Source organism: Gorilla gorilla, chromosome 16 (genome assembly GCF_029281585.2).
Source record: "Gorilla gorilla gorilla isolate KB3781 chromosome 16, NHGRI_mGorGor1-v2.1_pri, whole genome shotgun sequence".
Classification (NCBI taxonomy): domain Eukaryota; kingdom Metazoa; phylum Chordata; class Mammalia; order Primates; family Hominidae; genus Gorilla; species Gorilla gorilla.
In genome coordinates this window covers 85005986-85019157 of record NC_073240.2, presented here as the reverse complement: position 1 = coordinate 85019157, position 13172 = coordinate 85005986, and the positions used below count along the sequence as shown (strand labels likewise).

At 40.7% G+C, this 13172-nt stretch overlaps 1 protein-coding gene across 1 annotated transcript in view; it reads right to left on the bottom strand.

Annotated features, from left to right (window-relative positions):
• SH3GL3 (SH3 domain containing GRB2 like 3, endophilin A3) overlaps positions 1-13172 on the bottom strand; it is a 149539-nt gene that overhangs the window by 112700 nt on the left and 23667 nt on the right. The window lies entirely within an intron of this gene.

Genomic DNA, 13172 nt, shown 5'->3' with positions numbered 1-13172 from the left:
GGCATATAAGAAGTCACTGGGACAATGCAGTGCGTAAGAGCAAAATCTCTGCTAATGAGGGTCAGCGTAAAAAAAGAAAAAAAAACCTCAAAATCACTAAAGGGGCAGTGTTAACACAATCCCACAGCAGAAAGAAGCCAGCTTAGACCCACAGAGAAGGGGAGTCCAAACACCAAGAGCGGAGACCCCTAAGGGGCCCCAACCTCATCCATCCCCCTGAGGTTGGTTCCCACACAAGGTCAACAACCTTCTCCCAATCTCTTAGCTGGCCTCTGTGGGCCATACAACTCTGTCACCAACGATGCGATTCCCCCTGCCTGGCAAAAATGCCCAGGCCACAGAGATAGTATTTGGTTCCCTTTTATCTATCTATCGATCGATCTATCAATCATCAATTTATAATCTATCATCTATCTGTCATCTATCTATCATCTATCAATCATCTATCTATTATCTATCTATCTATCTATTATCTATCTATCTATCTATCTATCTATCTATCTATCTATCTATCTGTCTATCGGCTTCTGACAATTCCTACTAAACTGCACCAACAATAAGCACAAACCTGTCCCACAGGCTGTTCTCTATTCCCTAAATAGGTCTAACTTCCCCACTTGCTTTCACCTGGAAAGGGCATTTTGGTTCAGCCTCTTCCTTTTAAATAGAGATAGAGGCCCCGAGGGGTTAGTGACTTTCCCAAGATCACAAAGCAGAAGCAGGCTGAAATCCAAAAGCATTGTGCCCTAGGGACACTGGACTATTTAATAAGAAAGGATCTTTACATTTTTAGTTATAGAAGAATAATGTCGTTTGCAAATACATAAACCTGCCCTTGGGCTATCAAATGCTGGCTATGGATGGGGTAACAGTTCCCACAGGAGGTGGGGTGGTTAGGGAGAGTCGTTACCCCCATCAAAGGAAGCAGTAAAGATCCTGGAAAAGCAAACTGGATGAGGGTGGAAACAGGAAATGGGACCAGGATGGGGAAGTGGAGGTCCACAGCAGTTTTTCCTGTATCACGGAAATTTGAGGTGGTTTTTACCTTCTTCCTTTAGCTTTATTGTGCAGCTTGAGTTTTCTTCACGTGTAGGTATTCACTGACATGATTAGGAAAAGCAGATAAATGAGCATGATTCCCAGAGTCAAACCCAAGAACCAGCCTCATAACCTTGGAGTCACAAAAGATGTAACACCTGCCCGTCAGAATGCCGTCAGAAGAAACGAAGCCTTCCATAAACTGAAAAGCAGATGGCTATTACAAGGCACCCATTCTGCTACACAGGCTAAGCTGCTATGAGCTGCTAGCACAAGCAATGCTGGACTCTCAGGACCCCCATTCAACCCTGGTGCACAGCATCATAGCTTCAGAACTATCCAGGATCTTTGTCCAAAAGACAACATGGTCTTCTGGGTCAGGGAGACAGATCAGCAACAGTGCCTGGATGCTCACTTAAGTCCCCATGAAAACTAATAAAAATGGAGTAAAGGGGTAGCAACAGTTATGAAAAATAAAAAGTTGACCATATGCCCAAATCAGAAGGATCTTCTACTGACAGGAAGAAATTCAGATGTATAGTCAGTGGCTAGTGAACATCAGCCACAAAACCCAAAGTGGCTGCAGAGGCAGCTGGGCAGGGGGTGACAACTGTGCCACATGGAAGGGAGCACACCCTCCTGAAGCAGATTTGTGTACTTATCATACAATTTTCCAGCAGGCGGCTGTCAAGTCACCAGCTCTAACCAACTCAGGATAGGAGAGTTTTCCCCCGCATGAAAGTAAAGTGTGTTGAGGAAGAGGCGTATTTTTCTAACTCATACAAAGAGCACCATATGGGCTAACAGTGACCCACGGACACCCTGACTCCACGGACTGCTCCTCCACAAAAGCCTCAAGGAATCCCATCCAAACCACATAAGCACTCGCAGGTCAAGTCTCTTGGCCTCCTCAATAACTTTAGTTCTGCATTCATCACAAATCTGCAGCTCCTAGGCAGGAACTCAGCCTGGTGCACAGATGCCCAGGCTAACTGCATTCTGAGGCATGCAACCTCCTCACCTGGGAGCAGCGCCTGCAGGCAGGTGTATGCATCCATGAAAGACTGGTCGGAGCTGGCCTCAGGTTCTGCAGGACCCACATCCATTTTTTTCATTTGTCAGAAACAGATAGTGAGAGAAGAGGCTGGGCACAGTAGCTCACACCTGTAATCCCAGCACTCTGGGAGGCCGAGGCAGGCAGATCACGAGGTCAGGAGATCGAGACCATATTGGCCAACATGATGAAACTCATCTCTACTAAAATACAAAAAAAAATTAGCTGGGCTTGGTGGCATGTGCCTGTAATCCCAGCTACTCAGGAGGCTGAGGCAGGGGAATCGCTTGAACCCAGGAGGCGAAAGTTGCAGTGAGCTGAGATCGCGTCACTGCACTCCAGCCAGGCGACAGAGCAAGACTCCGTCTCAGGAAAAAAAAAAAAAGAAAAAGAAAAGAAAATTTAAAAAAGAAAGAAAAAAAGAAATGGATAGTGAGAGAAGAGAAAAACTATGTCAGCCAAAAAGAGTTTCCTGGGATGGGGCCACAGACTAGGAATGTCCCATTGGTGGTGCTACCAGCTCAGCCCCTGGCCTCAGATATGAGAAGGCATTGTGCCAGGGTCAGTGGTACACTGCAAATGGCCAGTGTATCACATCTGTGTGCCAACACTAGGTCTATTCACGGATAAGGAAGGAGAAACACAACAGTCTGATGCCTATGACCAGAATTTGAAGCATAAGAGGACAGAAACAGTTCCTCAAAAAAAAGAGCAAAAACATTCTCGCACATAGATTTATTGCAGGAAAGTATAGAAACTTCTTTGGGTTCCCAACAGAAAATAAGGGCACATTCTCCCAAAATAGTCCACATACCAAACAGAAGAGGCAAATATATCAAATAGTAAACAGACGGAAGAAAGAGACTGCAGAGAAAATAGAAACATGGTACCCAAATTATAAGACATGCAAGGCACAGAGGAACATACTGAAGAAGAACAAGAGGAAACAATCAGGCCAAGCCAAAAGATGGGACGACTGAACTAGTCATGTTATCAAATTGATGTCATTGCAGGAAAAGAACAAGAAGAAACAAGAAAGATAAAAAAAAAAAAACAAAACAGGTAAACCAGTTAAAAATTCTTCAAGATTAAAACATTTAAGAATAACCCAGCAATTCCACTCAGGGTATATACCCCAAATAATTGAAAATAGGATGCAAATACTTGTACATGAGTATTGTATGGACTGAATGTTTATGTCCTCCCAAATTCATTTGTTGAAGCTCTAACTCCTAATGTGGTTGTATTTGGAAGCAGGGCTTTGGGGAGGTTATCAGGTTTAGAAGAGGGACAAGTGTAGGGACCCCATGATGGGACTGGTGTGCTTATAAAGAAGAGGAAGAGAGGCCAGAGTGCTCTCTCTCTCTCTCTCTGCCATGTGAAGACACAGGGAGAAGGTAGCCATCTGCAAGCCAGGAAGCGGGCCCTTTCCAAGAGCCAAATTTTCCAGTGCCTTGATCTTGGACTTCCCAGCCTCCATAACTGAAAAATAAACATCTGTTATTTAAGCCACCCAGTTTCCAGTATTTTGTTATAGCAGTCTGAGCTGACTAGGGTAAGTATTCATTGCAACACTATTCCCAATAACCAAAAGGGAGAAAAACCCAAATGTCCACAAAGGATAAATGAAAGACAAATTATGGTATATTTATACAATGGAATATTATACAGCCATGAAAAGGAATAAAGTACTGATACATGCTACAATATGGATGAATATCAAAAACACTGTGCTAAGTAAAAGAAGCAAAACACAAAAGGTCACATATTGTACAATTCCATCATATAAAATATCCAGAATAAGTAAATCCACAGAGGCAGAGGATAGATTAGTGATTCCCAGGAGCTGGGTGGGGTGGGAAATGAGGAGTAACTGCCTAAAGGGTATGAGGTTTTACTTTGGGGTGATGAAAATGTTTTGGAACTAGATAGAGATGATCATTGTACAACACTGTGACTGTACTAAATGCCACTGAATTATTCATCTTAAAATGGCTAACTTTATGTTATGTAAATTTGAATTTTAAAAAAAGCAGTATAAGAGACATAACTATCAAATGCAATGTATGGTCTTTGGTTAGATCCAGATTCATACAGGCTGGCCATAAAAGACATTTGGAGAATATTAGAGAAATTTGAATATAGGCTCGGCATTGGAGGACATAAAAAATCATTGTTAGGTGTGATAGTGGCAGCATGGTTAGAGAAAGGCCTAAGAGAAAGGCCCTTATTTTTCAGATGTGCATACTGAAGTATTGGGAATGAAATGTTATGTGGTCTGTTAAAATGCTTCAGGAATAAAACAAGATAAACCAAAGATGGCAAAATGTTAATACCTGTTAATCTATGTGATGGGGTAGAGGTATTCATAGTATTTTTCTCTTTAGTTTTCTGTATGTATAAAATTCCTCATAATAGAAATTTAAAAAAACAAATCCACATGGTAGGCAGTAAAAAGTAAACTTCCGGCCAGGCATGGTGGCTCATGCCTGTAATCTCAGCACTCTGAGAGGCCAAGGCAGGAGGATGGCTTGAGCCCAGGAGTTCGAGACCAGCCTGGACAACATAAGGAGACCCTGACTCTATAAAAAAAAAATGCCAACAAAAACCAAACTAACTAGGTATGGTGGCATACGCCTGTAGTTCCAGCGACTTGGGAGGCTGAGGCAGGAGGATTGCTTGAGCCTGGAAGGTGGAGGCTGCAGGGAGCCATGATCATGCCACTGTACTCTAGCCTAGGCAACAGAGAAAGACCCCACCTCAAAAAAATAAATGAATAAATAAACTTCACACACTTTACAATGCTAAAAAATGCAGCCAATGGAAAAAGAGGAGAAATACTTCAAAAATGGAGCAAAAAATTACCTAAAAACAAAAATCATCTCAAAGAACACAACACTTTTTCATTATTCTTCCCCAGACTTGTTGAGGCACCTACATTAACAGATGAAGGAACACAGAAGAAACATCCAACCCATGTATAACTATTTCATCCCAAAACAAAACCCACACAAATAGTATCCAAACAATAAATAAGCACTTACCAGAAAAAAACACTTTCCTCAGTTGAAAACAGATTTCAGTTTGCATGGTTCATCATATATTAAGCAAAATTAATGGAAAGAGATTCACTGATAGACATGTTCTGGTGACATTTTTTAGTCTCAAGGACACATAAAGAGTCATCAGAATTCAAAGGTGAGAAAATAGGAGACAGAGAGATTATCTGCAAGGGAATACAAATCAGGATGGCCTCAATATTTACCCCCAACAGGAGGTTTTGGAAGATAATGAATCAATATCTACATTTTAATATTTAAACACTTGTGACTTTAAAACTACTATATTAAGACACATTGTTGTTCGCAACAGAAGGCAACCAAAAAAATGTTTTAAATATGCAAAGTCTCAGAAAACATATGGTGTATGCTTCTTGAAGAACGTATTTGAAAATGTGCTTCATGTCAGAGAGAGCTGGAAAACCTAAGAACTCAAAATGGCAAAGTGAGCGTCAACTAAGTTTAATATAAATGCATGCATAATTCATAACAGGATTATGAAGAGAAACACAAAAGAAAATCACTGAGGTTATTTGTGAAATGCTGACTTGAGTAGTTCTAGATTAGATTGCCAAATGTCTCAGGAAATAGAAGAAAAGAAAAGAGATACAAAAAAACAACCAAAACAAACAAATGTGGGATTGTCTATCAGGGAGAGTGAAAAAAAAAACTATTTTTACTGACTTCAGCAATTTCATAAATACAGATTTAATACGGATTTTTTAAAAACTTAATAGGATCCACTACTAGAATTAGAAATGGCATAACTATGATCCAAACAAAAGTACAAGATAAAAGTAAATGTAATGATAATGTAAAGACAGGACTGAAAGCAAAAAACAAGGAAAACGAAATGGCAGATGACCAGACACACCACTGTGTCAATAGTACGATTTCCTCAATAAATAATAGGCAAAGACAATCAAAATTGGTTCAAACATAAATTACCTGCTCCTTAAAAATCCTTTAAAGTAACACCATAGTATTACACCAAAAGATGAGGGCAAATGTGAGGAAAAAATTAAATTGGGGGTAATATTTGTATCATTCTGAGTATAAGGAGAAGACAGAAAATGGGATTAAAGAGGGTCATTTGAGATTGCTGAAAGATACAATCAGTAGTGGAGCCTCGTAAACAATGAAGCTTTTGCATCAAGATATAGTAAGCCATTAAAACACAGAAAGATGACAATAGGCTCTTGATTCAAAACACAGATCTCAGTTCTTTTCTCTCTAGCACCAACATTCTCCCTGGAATGGCCATAGGCCTATAAAACTGAGAAGTATCTAGATCAGCTTTACAAACTAGGACAACTCCCAACTTCCTGGCAGCAGCTTTGAGAAATTTCTGAAATTCTTAGGAATTCCTAAGGCAAGGATGGATTGATCTCACTGGTCAGACTGGCACACACAGTAGGACATAAAAAGGGCCATGGGGATGGGAATCCTACAGATGCCCCTACCAACAGCACTTGTGGTAGTTACTGATGAGAGTAACGTGACTTCTCTAACTTTGGGCAGACCCACAGAAAGAAAAGGAACTCTTGGCACAGCAAGGAAAGAAGCCCTACCAGAGATTTCCCCTTGCTGCATCCATTAATTTCTATGAATACTGAGTGTCTACTGTGTGACAAGTACTGGGGCTGGGAACACAACAGTAAACAAATCACACAGGAAGCCTGTCCTCACGATGACCGTGCTATCTAATACATAGCCACTGGCCACATGCGGTCATTTAAATTTATGTTTTAATTAATTAATAAAAATTAATTAAAAGTAAATAAAAGTTTAGAAATCCATCTCACTTGCACTAGCCACATTTCAAATGCTCAGTAGTCATGCATGGTGAGTGGCTATCATACCAGGCAGCTCAGATCCAAGAACATTTCCATCAGCACAGAAAGTCTGCACTGGGCCGCACTGGTCTAGAGCAAGGCCCTCCATTTGCAACCTTCCTTTCAGAAAGCTAAACTATCAATCTGAAGCTCTCCCTTCTCACCCTGTCTGGGCTGACAACAGACTATATCTCACCTGCTGAAACTAGACATACTAGAGCCACTTTCTTTGAAGAGCATAGGAGAAAATAATCCAACATATGAAGAAACTCAGTCATTTAAAATAAGAGAACCAATTGGAGAAATCAAAGTAAATATGACCATAAGAAACAAACTCACAGAAGGCAAGGGAAGGAAAAGTCAAAACAGTGCACTGATTCTGATTTCCAGGTTGGATTCTTGATGGCATTGCCCCCTGGAAGAAGGACAAATTGAGATCAAGATTTCTATTCCTAGAACGTAACTGTTCACATTAAAAATGGTATAGCATAGAAAAACTAGCTTGCATATCAAAGGAAACCAAATCAGAGACTTAGAAAACAAACTTGAGAAAATTCTCTCAAAACTTAAGAAGGCTCAGCCGAGCGCGGTGCCTCATGCTTATAATTCCAGCACTCTGGGAAGCTGAGGTGGGCGGATCACCTGAGGTTAGGAGTTCAAGACCACCCTGGCCATGATGAAACCTCGCCTCTACTAAAAATACAAAAAGTTAGCTGGGTGTGGTGGTGCGTGCCTGTAATCCCAGCTACTCGGGAGGCTGAGGCAGGAGAATCGCTTGAACCTGGGAGGTGGAGGCTGCAGTGAGCCGAGATCACGCCATTGCACTCCAGCCTGGGCAACAAGAGCGAAACTTTGAATCAAAAAAAAAAAAAAAAAAAACTTAAGAAGGCTCAACAGATTAATATGTTTGTAGAAAGAAAAGAGATTTGGAAAACAAACCCTAAGGAGGCAGTATACATTAATAACAAGATTTCCACCGGTATAGAAAAGAACAGAATATATAAAAAGTAAAGCCTACTTTACATCCCAAAAAATGGATTTAATTTGTGACAAAAACTGCAAACTGTAAAACAATACACAAAAAAGCTTGCAACAACCACAAAGGATCAGCTAAATAAACCATTACAAGATATATGATGATGGATTAATATATTTCATATATAAAGGTAAATTTGAAAATGACAATTTAAAAATGGAAAATATCAAAAGACAATTCACAAAAGAAATGCAAATGATCGGCACATATGTAAAATCAATATATACAAATTTTTTAATAGATCACAAGAGCAAACATTTCAAATGAATGGCAAGACCCAGTGTTGGCAAGGAAATGGCAAACAGGTTATCTGACAGAACACTATTGCTGAGAGGACAAATTGCTCATCTTTCTGTTAAGTAATAAATTGGAAATGACTCCCCCCTCTTTAGTGCCATCTTCTTTTAATAAGAAAATTTAAAATGACTCCTTCCCACAACAGATTTCAATGCCTCTCTAGTGGTTTTTTGTAATATTTGCCTTTCAAGTAGAACTGTCTCCAGTAGAAAATATTAAATCCAAGAGCACAGCCTCTTGGAGAGAGAAATAGCAAGAGTAGCTTTCTTTCAATGCAACCCAAATTACATATTTCTCTGCACATGTCAAAAGAGGTGTTTTGTCAGGGGAAAAAAACGATCAATCCTTTAGTCTCTAAAAACCTCTGTACAGGGTTAGGGAATGAAGTTCTGCCATCATAATGCACCACTGTGCTCTTTCAGATATATGATTAAAGATTGCATTGTTTCCTTTTGCCAACCTGAAATTTCAGCTCTTAAGAAATATTTTTGCCTGCTTTAATGTAACTCAAGTCAAGTACAAATAAAGTAAGCCATTTCTGAGGAGAACTAAACCAAACCAGCAGGGAGAAGTAGCAATTTAAATGCAGCTCCACCTCAATAAAACAAAGCTGACAAATTACTAGAAATCCATCGCCCACCTAATGTCCTGGTGTCAAATCTCCTGATTCCTAAAGCCATCTGTTGGAAAACAATTTCAGCAAATAATTATTTCAGCATGTTTCCACTCCCTGTGACAGGAATTAGTTCTCTTTTTTTTTTTTTTTTTTTTTTTTTGAGACAGAATGTCTCTCTATCCCCGAGGCTGGAGTGCAGTGGCAGGATCTTGGCTCACAGAAATCTCCGCCTCCCGGGTTCAAGCGATTCTCCTGCTTCAGCCTCCCGACTAGCTGGGATTATAGGTGGCTGCCACCACGCCCGCTAATTTTTGTATTTTCAGTAGAGAGGAAGTTTCGCCATGTTGGCCAGCCTGGTCTCGAACTCCTAACCTCAGGTGATCCGCCCGCCTCGGCCTCCCAAAGTGCTGGGATTACAGGTGTGAGCCACCATGCCCAGCCAGGAATTATTTCTCTTAATCCAAAAAGAACAAACAGGCACCAGGCAAGAAGGCACCCAGCAATAAATGTACAGCTACCCCTCGGTATCCATGGGGGAATGGTTCCAGGACTCCCATGGGATACACAAATCCTTGAATGGTCAAGCCTCTGATGTAAAATGGAGTCATATTTGCATATAATCTATGCACATTTTTGCATATACAGCACTTTAAATTGTCTCCAGATTACTTATAATAGCTAATATAATGTAAATGCTATATAAATTGTTGTTATTCTGTATTGTTTAGAGAATGATGACAAGAAAAAGTCTGCACATGTTCAATCCAGATGTTTTGGTGTTTTTCTCAAATTTTTCTGACCTTCTTTTGGTTGACTCCACAAATGTGGAACCCATGGATACTGAGGGCTGGCTGAACTTCCAAGCTGTATTCCACCTCAGCCACCGTGAGAGACACAGAGCAGAGGGGAGGCCCGAGCCTTGCAATCCTCCCAGGCTCATGCTGGCCCCACAAGGTAACAACCGTGTGATTTGAAAAGAGTTGCATAATGTCTGCGTGCCTCAGTTTTCTCATCTATGAAATTGGGATGGCGGCATCTTCTTCATAAACTGTGAGAACTTTATAAAACCTGTAAAGTATGCTGGGTACAGGGTTGCTATTTTATTTTTAGAACAAACAGTGATAAAAATTGACTTTTGCCATTATTTATTATAACAGTGTAGAAATATGAATTTATATCAACAGACTCCAAAGGAACAAAAAGATAAAAGTAATAATTGAAGGGTGATAGAATTAAAGAGGATTTTTTTAACCCTAAAATAGATTGCGTTTTTGTTGTAACAGTTTTCAAATAAATAAAAATTGGGGAAATAATCTGATGCCCAAAGAAACAACTAATTAGTTTCCATCCAAAAAATCTTCATCTTATATCACAATAAACATGGTGAATTTTATTACACTGAAAAAGAACCTGAAGAAACTCAATGAATAATCACAAAATAATAAAAGTTAGCATTTATTTAGCAATTACGACATCGCAAGCATTCTACCAAGTGCCTTACACATATCAGTTCAATTCATTCCCATCACAAGTCTGGGAAAGAGGTATTATTATTATCTTCATTTTACAGATGAGGAAACTCAGGCATAATAAGTAGTGTGGCCAAGATCACAGAGCTGGTAGGTGGCAGAGACAGCCTTCCACCTTAGACAGGAGAGCAGATGCTGTCAGTGCCCCACTGATGGCCCCCAGGACTCAATTCTACAAGATCAAGTCTGTTACTACAAACACCTGCAACTTTCAGTCTGGAGGCCTTTTTACCCCCAACCAAAGGAACAACATTAGCCCATGTGACAGGCAAATTGGAAGTGCCAGGGAGTTAACGTCCCAGAAACAGTCCTCAGCCAATGATGGGCAGGGCAGTTGGTGGATAAATCCCCCAGCTTCCTGCCTTTGCTGGGATAACTCTCAGGTGGCTTCTGTGCTGTCTGTGAGAGTTCCCTAGGAAGAATGAGCTCCAGTTACCATCCACGGTAACTAACTTGATTAATAGTGCACCTTGATTGGCTTCCATCTCCTCCCCGTCACTCTCCCTACTCACCGGCTAGTTTTCCCGGGATCACTGCAAGAACAACAACATCAACACCACACACACACACACACACACACACACACGCACACGCTCTACCTCTACACAAATCGAGGTCTGCTTACAGTGGAGTGCAAACCAAGAAAGCAAGCTACGCAGCCCAGATACACTAACCCACATTCTAACCATCAGGCTATACCTACTGTAAGAATGAAACAACAGGGGATTCCCCCTTCAGAGTCAATCCCAAATATACTCAGCCTTTGAAGGCTGAAAATATGCACCTGGCCCTTACATCATAAATTAAGTGCAGACCTTAGTACATGCCGTACGACGGAAATGTGTGATATCATGGAGGGGTAGAGAGGATTTGAAAGACATAAGTCATCACCCAAGCAGGCGTTCTGCTCCCCAGGAACCCAGAGAAGAGTAGAAAGAGGACATTTCTAAAGACAGTTGGTTTATAAGGATGAAGCTTGTAACATTTGGTTTTAAGAAGCAGCATTTCATTTTCTGTTCCAGGCAGGAGGTCAGTGGAGAAACTTATCAGCTAGCATTTATTACACGTTTATTATGGGCCAAGCCCTGTGCTGAGCACCTCATGTGCATTAGCTCATTTAATCCCCAAAGTTGAGTCCACCGTGTTGGAGCTGCTCTTTACCCTTGTATACGGAAGAGGAGAGTGAGGCTTACATAGGATATGTGACTCGTTCACCATCACACAGCTACCAAAATGGTTGAGCTGGGACTCCAGCCAGGTCTCTCTGATTCTGAACTCAACTCTTAACCAGTATGCTAAATGATTGCTATACTAAAGCTCCCATTAATTAAACCATATATCATATATAAAGCACTTGAGATACATAATTTCTAAGCTTCAGCACAACATTACAAGTTAGAATTGAGCCAAATAATTTGTAAGTGGCACAAACCCATCAGCCCTTTGAGGTATTAACTCCCAATTTGCAGGTAAGAAAACTGAAGCACTGAAAGACATTTCCCCAAAGTCCCCAGCAAGTGCCAGTGCAGACAGCCAACCAGACTCAGCTCTCCCCATCTGGCTGGGGCTTCCATTTCCACTGTGCTCTTCATATTACCTGCAGAAAGACACTATCTCCTCCTCTGCAATCCTTGCTGAATCCCAAATCTCTGTGCTTAGATGTAACTATGCCTCATGTACACCTTCTCCCTGCTCAGAGGAAATCTAACAGTTGCCCTCCCGTAGGTTAAGCCCCTGCAATGATCTGCAAGTTCCCCTAAAGTCCGGTCTTCTCAGAATGACTAGACCTTGTCCCTTCAGCTTTCGGTTTAATGTACTGGCCCTCACTGTCTGTTCATTCCCTGGGACCCATGCCATCTCCCTCACCCACCTCACATCCACATACTCTCACTGCTGAAAGTGTCCCCAAAGAGGCCTAAGTGAGCAAATCCATGGCCCTATCAAAATAAAAGCATCTCATGGATTATATCTTCTTTTACCTAAGTCTATGGGGCTTTTCATTCTCAGAGAAGTAAATCAAATAAATCCAGTAATATTTGTTCCCGCAAAATCTATGCTGGTCTTCTGATAGTACACTCCTTATTTTGATGACAAACTCCAAAGAATTTTTCAATTAGGACAATTTTGGCTGATTTACATTCCCAAAGAACCCCCTCTAAGTCTCCTAAGGAGAATAAATGCCCCATATTTCTTTAAGTATGCATGTCTGGCAAATCAAAAGGGTACCATCTGGTTCACATAATTTCTGCATAGAATTTCTGAAAAGCCTATAGAACATATATGGTCCTCACCTGCTCCAATAGACACCAAAACATTCCATTGCTATTGTACAAACTGACTGAAGTTAACCGAGGCTAAAACTGGCCAGTCCTTTTAAAAGAATATGATGATGATCAATTAATTCCCTCAGAACACAGCTCACAAATTATAATCTACATACTTATTTGATTAAGTCATGCGAAAGAAGAAAGATAAACATGAAAATGACATCACCCCCAAGAATAATTTTTGAGCTCTGGGAAAAGTAAGTAGAGAATTGGCAAGAAAAGCAAACTGGGACTTTTTCAAAATGAAGCAAAGGAGAAGGCAAGATGAAGTTGGAATTATTAAAACAAGAAAGAAAAGATGATAGAAATGAAGTAAACCCAGCCAGGAGAGCAAGCAGTGTTTCCCTGGTGAGAAATTACAATGAAATGCACAGCAAAATG